The following is a 7,823-nucleotide window of genomic DNA, read 5'->3' as shown; positions in this document are numbered from 1 at the left end:
AAAATTCTTAAGCATCTTTCTCAAATGGAACTCGGTGTCCCACAACTGAAATCTTGTGTGAGACTCTCCAAATTCAGATGCATAATCAACAGCAAAAGTATTAAAAATTCAAGTTCTTGTATATCGTGGAATATTTGGAGTACACATAGAATCAATAACACCTCACCGCAGCAACTTATAAATATTACATTATTTTTATCCAGAACTACGAAAATCCAAAATGAGATGGATTCAAGATATTTGTTAGCAGGGTTCTTGCAACGTGCTAGCTACCAAAGGCAATTTGGCCTCTTCTTTTTTGCACAAAATTCATCTATAAGCCTTTCTAGTGCGACAGACGATGACCCCGCCAGTTCCATTGCACCACAAGCAACCTTCCTCACCTCTTCCAATCTCTTCCTCACCAACTTCCCTTCCTCACCGCTCATCAACTGCGACACCCTCCACTCCACCTCCTCCGCCGCCACGCACCCCTGCACCGACCCTTTCCTCGGCCGCATTCTCAACCCTACCCCCATTTCCTCCACGACCATCCGCGCATTCAGGTGCTGCTCTGCCATCTGCGGCATTGCCAGGATCGGTACGCCGCTGCAAACGCTCTCCGTCACTGAGTTCCACCCGCAGTGACTCAAAAACCCCGTAATGCTCTCATGCCTCAGTACCTCCATTTGATCCACCCATTCCTTAACCACCATCCCCCTTCCCCCCACTCTCTCTTCAAAACCCTCCATAAAACCTATCCCCTTATTCCTCAAAACCCACAAGAAGCTCGCCTCTGTTCTCTCCAACCCTTTGGCAATCTCGCACAGCTGCTCGTGCGTCATCTCTGCCTGCGTCCCGAACGCCACGTACAGCACCGACTTGCCTTCGTTGAGCTTCTCATCTAGCCATTCTGCCCACTTGGGTTTTTCGACTTTTTTAGGGTTTATCGCTTGGGGCTCATCGGTATCAACTAGGCAGAGAGGTCCCACACACCATGCTGTGGGTCCCACATTTTGGTTCCAGTAATCGTGGAAGCTCGGCTCAACTCTCCCCACTGCTCCGCCATGAACTCAAAAATAATGAGCGGTTCGATATCGTTTCGGGTGATTTTTAGCGACGGGAAGTGAGGCACCGGGAAGGGCTCATCGTACTCAACCCCGACGTGGGGGCGTTCTTGGGAGATGATGTGATATATGGTCATGGAGAAGTTGCTGCTTCCGAAGGAAGCGACTCTGGGGATGCCGAGTTTGGCTGCGGATGGCCGCGTCCAGCCAAGGAATCCGTCGGAGATGAGGCAGTCAACGGCAGGGAGTGCGGCGAGGGCGCGCTCGAAGTCAGGTTGCATGAGTTTGGTGGCGGAGGCGAAGGTGGCGAAGAGGGAGATGGATGGGAGCTTTTCGGTGTTCTCGACGCCAGGGGGAACGCCAGGGACGGCGGTGGGAAAGGGCAGGATGACGACGGAGACGATGGTGTTGGCGAAGTAGCGGCGAATGGGAGGAGAGTTGGCGGGGGTGGTGAAGATGGTGATGGAGACGCCGCGACAGTGGAGGAGGTGGGCGAGGTGGAGGAGGGGGATCGTGTGGCCTTGTGACATGAAAGGGAAGAGAACGAAGTGAGGAGATGGAGATGATGGTGGCGACGACGATGGTGGTGATGCCATTTCCGATTTCTCCCTTGCTCTCTTTTTTGTTATCGCATACTCTATTAATTCTGTCCTCCAAGGCTTTTATAGGCATTTTCTTATGTTTAAGGACTTTCTCATTATTTTTTTTTCCTAAGATTGCGATGCCTACTTTCCATTTTCTGTCTCTTTCATTTCCCCTAATCAAAAAAGGGGAACTTTTAATATAATGACAACTTTCTCATTTTTTTTCCCCCTAAGATTGCGATGCTTTAAGCTATTTTCCATTTTTCTTCCCTTACATTTTTTTTTATGAAAAAAGCCACTTTATTGTGTGTTGCTATGGTTTTTTTTTTTTCCCTTTTTCTTTCTTAATATACCTTCTAGAAGTACTACGAAAAATTAAGAAAAAAATATATATACATATTTTATCACGTGTGCGCCGCAGCCTACGCTCAATTAACTAAAATTCTCATTATATACAACTATTTTATTTATTTAAAAATTTATTCTTATATGTATGTATGTGTATTAGTACTTTTTATTATTATTATTATTATTATTATTATTATTTGTGAAATATCAATCAAAGTTGCTGGGTCACCTCGCCTATATGCATTTTAAGCTATTTATTAAAGTATTTTCCAAAAATTAAATTTGTGCACAGCATTCCTATCACATGGGTTTTTTTTCCCCCTTCCTATAAGGTCAGAATGGGAGACTCGTATGGAAAGAACCTTCATGCTTTAAGCCATTAACTATATATTAAGATACTTTTGTAAACTAATGAAAGATAAATAATAACAATAACAACAACAACAACAAAAATAAAAATATATTCTTAAGAAAAATATATTTATTGGTTCCATGCAAGCGTTTCATTTGTGCTTTGGAAAATTGAAACTTCTTTATCCTTACTTAACGAAGATTATGTTATTAAAAAGAAAATGTAGGCCAGAAACATTGAAAAAAAAATTGAAGTATTGTGAAGAGTGATGTCGCCTTTTATTTTAATACTCTCCTACCCTATGTTTGGAAAAATTTATGGATTATCAAATTTAGCGAGCTAATATTGCACATTCTCTTTTTGATAATCATTAAATGAGCATTAACTAATCCTCCCTTAGTAAATCCTTGGTAGGAAAGCCTTTCTAAGAAAATGAAAATTTTTCTTTGAGCGAAAATCACAAAAATTCTTGTGATTTGATTCAAATTCAAGGAGTTATTTTTGTGATTTTATTAGTTAAAGTGTCTTTCAAAATCATTTATCTTTTGTTTGTTTTATTGCGTGAGATTTGTTTTATAGGTTTTTGATTTGTTTTGTTTTACTTGGACTTGTAACCCTATTTTTTGGCTGTTTGTTCGTGTTGTTTTTTTGGGAGGCCTTTAATATTTTGTCTTTTTTTCTCCCATTGATTGTCTTGTAACCACGGTATTCCTCCACCAAAAATGAGGATTTATCAATAAATATATGGAGGTATCGCCATTCTTTTTTTTTTTTGTCTTTCAAAATCTTTTAAAATTGCATACTCATTATATTTATTAACACAACTAATTGAAAATATCAGGATATCTACATAATCAATTAATCAAATGATGATATTAATTCATTTGATTAATATTTGTACAATATTCTAGGCTTACTCTCTCCTCACAAGCAACAAGAAGCGCGCCATAGAAGAGCCCATTTGCGAGTTTGTCAATGATAACAATATTGTTAATGGCAATGAATGAGCCCATTAAGAGTAAGGGTGTAGCTAAATAGTACATATTGATGCTAATTTGAAAGCCTTTAGTGGTCTAGTATAAAGCGAGCTGGATGCACTTTGAGGTAAGTAGAGATTAATTAAGTCTTGAAGTTTGTGGGAACATTAATTCAAGAAATTAATATTCATTTTAATTAATTAGTTTGTGAATATTTTGGTCTTTTCATCACTTCTCGTTATGGAAATCAAATAATGAAATTAATATTTTGCATAATTTTGAAAACCATAAGAGGATTTTTTTTCTTCTAAGTCGTGTGATTAACCGCAAGATACCTTATTATTTTTAGGTGTAATTCGTCCCACTCCCTCGGGCAGGTGGCTTTTTAAAAAGGCTTTTTAAAATTGAATTGTGAGAGGATTTTTTTACATTGTTTTAAAAAATATTTGGACCCCTTGTGAAAATGAGTAGTTAGAAAGAAAAAGTTAACTAGTGTTTGGTATAGAAGTTGTAAGATACTTAAAATATTTAAATTGACTAAAATGGATATGCATTTTTAAGAAATATAACAAATACATTAATTTTTTGGTGATGTTTGAAAAAAAAAAAATTAAGGATAACAATGGAATAAAATAATTAATTGGAGTAAAATCTAGCTTTTAGCTCTTAATATTTTTATAGTTTTAAATTTTAAAGCTCTCAAAAAAGTTAAAAGTTGAACAAGTAAATTATCAAAGATGTTTGACCTAGATTTTTACCTTTAAAAAGGAGAAATGTTGGTTTTTCTAGATTTCATCTCGTTTTGATAGTGACAAACCAAGGCATCTAATTACGCTACTGAGTATGTTTATAGGGATTAAGGTATTAAGCACAATAACATATGCAAATTGGAAAGTCATGAAGTGTACAAGATGATGATATTTGGCTATGAACATGAAGCACATTAAGACTAAGCTTGAAGAACATGAGCATGATTATGGAGCTTATGAAGTCCAATCTTGAAGAAATTAAAAAAATTAATTTCATGTATTTTGCAAAAAGGACCTATGTGAGTACACAATCATTGATTATGTGAAGAAACACATAGGTGACCTTAGTTGGACCCTAGACGCTCTATATTTAATTGAAAATTATTTTATAACTATGCAATTTGGAATAAAAAACCCCCAAAACGAGATTCTCCAAATCCCCTTCTTTTTTCTGTTGCCCCATTGATGTGCAATTTTCTCAATCAATAACTTTTATCTTCAAATATGTTTAACAGAAAAGTTTTGGTATTTGTTTGTCGCTTTCTTTTGATATCAAGATCGCCCTCTTTGGACTTCTGTAGAAAAAGTTATGCCTAAAATGTTGAAGGGTGTTCGCGGATGAAATTGCCCAAAATTTTGGGCGAATGACACCCGAATTTGGTCGACCAAAAATCACAGTAAATTGCCGCAACAGCCATAAAATGGCTAGTTTTTGAAAGATAAATTATTTTTAAAAGCCCAACAACCATAAAACGACTAGTAGAAAGATAAATTATTTTTAAAAGCCCAACAATAATAAAACGACTAGTAGACTATCTTGTCTATAAATACAAAGTTTCTAACTTGTTTTAGCAAGAGAAGGAAAGAGATATATATCCATCATACAAATCCAAGTTTTTTATCTTTGTTGAAAAAAAATTTTAAGCACTTTGCAAATTCTTGTTTATCTTTCAAGTGCTCACCATCTAGATACTCCTTGAGCTTCATTCATAATCTTTTGAGAGTGTATTAGTGTTGTATTTTCATTATACTTATTCGCTCATTTGAGGAGCATTCTTTGTACATCTATCTTTGTTGGTTGCATTTGTAAATGTGTCTTCACCGATTGCAGGAGAGAAGAAACTCCACCTACTGAAAGGAGAGAGGAGACTTGGCCTAATGAAAGAGTGGGGTGCTCCGCCCAAGCAAGGGAAAGAGACAACTTCACCTACGTAAAGAAGTGAGGCATTCCTGTCTAGTGAAGAAGGGATTGTAAAAGGCATCTTCGCCTACTAAAAGAGAAAGGTTTCTTCGCCTATTGAAGGAGTGCATAGTGGATGTGCGTTATTTGAGGCAAGGACATAAGCAAGGATTGACGAACCTTGTAAAAATATGGTTTTTATTCTCTCTTCCCTAATCTTTTTAAATTAAGCACACTTATATTTGTTCATACTTATTATGAATATTGATTGCAATTGAGTAGTTCAATCACGTGCTTAAATTGTGATTATTGTTGTTAAAGTATTTGCATTATTTTTTTAAATACTCAATTGACCCCTCTCTTGGGACTACACCTTTTCTAACAATTGGTATCAGAACTCAGTTACAATAAGGTTAACTGTTTTTGTATAAAAATCACATTGCATATATTGGTGTATCCCTGTTGTGATGTTCATATTTTTGCAACACCCCGTCCAATATTTTGTGTGTAAATGCAACCTCTTGGAAACAAAGAATGAGCCTTTCTATCACATTACAATGGAATTGGGAGGCTTGAAGTGGATTATTCAAGGGAACTATGTTCCTATGAAAAATTTTTAATAATAAAGAGTTTTGTTGACCTTATAGATCATATCCCGTTTTGATTATGATAAATACTCTAGTATTTAATGGTTGATAAGTTTGTGTGTAGGATCAATTGGAAGTTTCACATGGTGCACGCACATCGACTTAAAAGAAACTGAAGATCCAAAGTGATTATTTTGTAATTTATATTTCATATTTTTCGGGTGTGTAATAGTAAATAAGAAATTATTTGTAATAATCAATGCATTATATGCATGGTAGGCTAGATAAGCTCAAAGGATTATTGAATGATCTTAGGGATCTCCTTTGGTCGACTGACGCCAAATATTTGGGGTTAACTTACAAAGACCATAGATTGTCTTTAGGATCTTGAATATTGCATAAAGATGTCCCCCATAGTCTTGAAAATAATCATCATATGAATAGGGACAACATTATAAAGAGAAAAGGACCGAAATGCCCGAAATAGACATTTTGGGTTGACCGAGCCCAACCAAGCTTATTCAGCTTGGTTGACTGATCGAAATGGTCCGCGGTCAACTGTTTGACCACAATACAGTCGGCCGAACCTCCCTGGGGTCAAAAGTTGACTCTTCAATCGACCAACTAGAAAATGAACTCCAACGCTCTAGTCGACCAAACCCGAACATCCTTGGGAGAAGCCCCAACCACCTGGTTGACTGAACCTCCTAATTCAATATGATCTGGTCGATTGAACCATGTGGATTTGGAAAATCGCCTTCAAACTGTAACGACCTCAAAATTCATACCCTTTTATATATATATATACACCATAAATAGTCCTACGCAGCGGAAACATATATCATGAAACCATTTATACATAAACTATACAATACCAGATTCTAGAATATACAGACCATACAAAAATGCCACTTCAGTATCATCTATCCCAAAAACATACACAATTCTGCCAAAAACTCACCCTATAACAACCAGGGTGACCAAACACTCTCTCTATTCTCTCCCGCAAAGCCTGATTTGCTTGCCTATCTGGCTCCCTGAAAAATGTTATGAATAAAGGGGTGATCGACGCTCAGTAAGTAAACTGTTATTACTAGTATGTGGCAACTAAGTTAAGAGTACTTTTTAAATAATGACTGAACTGTAAGACAAATAATCATCTATAATCATATCTTTCGAAGCATAGCTTCCTTTCTTTATTTAAAACATATTGTACATCATCTGTTTCTACTTTCATACTGGTAATATCATACTATAACTGTAAACGGTAAATATATAAATACTGTACTTTAGTCCCTGGGATCCTGAACATCATGAATTGACCCCTCAATGACAGGGTTTTGTGCGGCCGTAGGCCGGGACTCTATCCGGTTCGGTGGAGGGAAGAATCCCCTCCCATATGTCATCAATCTCTACCTACCCTCCATTCGGTCACCCTCTGCCTCCATCCCTCCTCTCCTATTCCTAAGCTCTCTGCGGGACTGGCTACTACCGTCGTCAAACCGCCCCCTCCACCCAGTTTCCAGGGAGCTTGCATACTCTTTACTCTCTGAGCAACGGCTGACGGTACCCACATACTATCTGAGATATGTGGTTGCACTCTATCTATATCTAACAACGGTACTGTGCTCTGTAATCTGTATTTGTCTGTGTAACTTTCCTCAAGGATCTGATACTATATACATATATACATATACATATATATATATATTCTTTTACTGTTTTCATCGTGTTTTCAAAATTATCATAACTCTGTCTTTCTGTACTGTAAACACTGTATCTGTAGCATCTTGATGCTACCTCTGTATATCTATTTGTGCATTCTGTATATATATACTCTATCTGTGTTCTGTATGTTATGGTAATAGGAAAAACATGGCATATTATAACACTGTATATATGTATATACCGTTCTATAATAAACTGTAATATAAAATACTGATCTGAGCGTCTATATCATGTATTTGAATGTATGTATATAACTGTTTCATGAACTATTC

At 36.9% G+C, this 7,823-nt stretch overlaps 1 pseudogene; it reads right to left on the bottom strand.

Annotated features, from left to right (window-relative positions):
• Positions 1–252: 252 nt before the first annotated feature.
• LOC131146453 (UDP-glycosyltransferase 90A1-like) lies at positions 253–1,650 on the bottom strand (annotated as a pseudogene).
• Positions 1,651–7,823: the final 6,173 nt, after the last annotated feature.

This window comes from Malania oleifera, chromosome 13 (assembly GCF_029873635.1).
Source record: "Malania oleifera isolate guangnan ecotype guangnan chromosome 13, ASM2987363v1, whole genome shotgun sequence".
Classification (NCBI taxonomy): domain Eukaryota; kingdom Viridiplantae; phylum Streptophyta; class Magnoliopsida; order Santalales; family Ximeniaceae; genus Malania; species Malania oleifera.
This window is presented reverse-complemented; position numbering and strand designations above follow the sequence as displayed.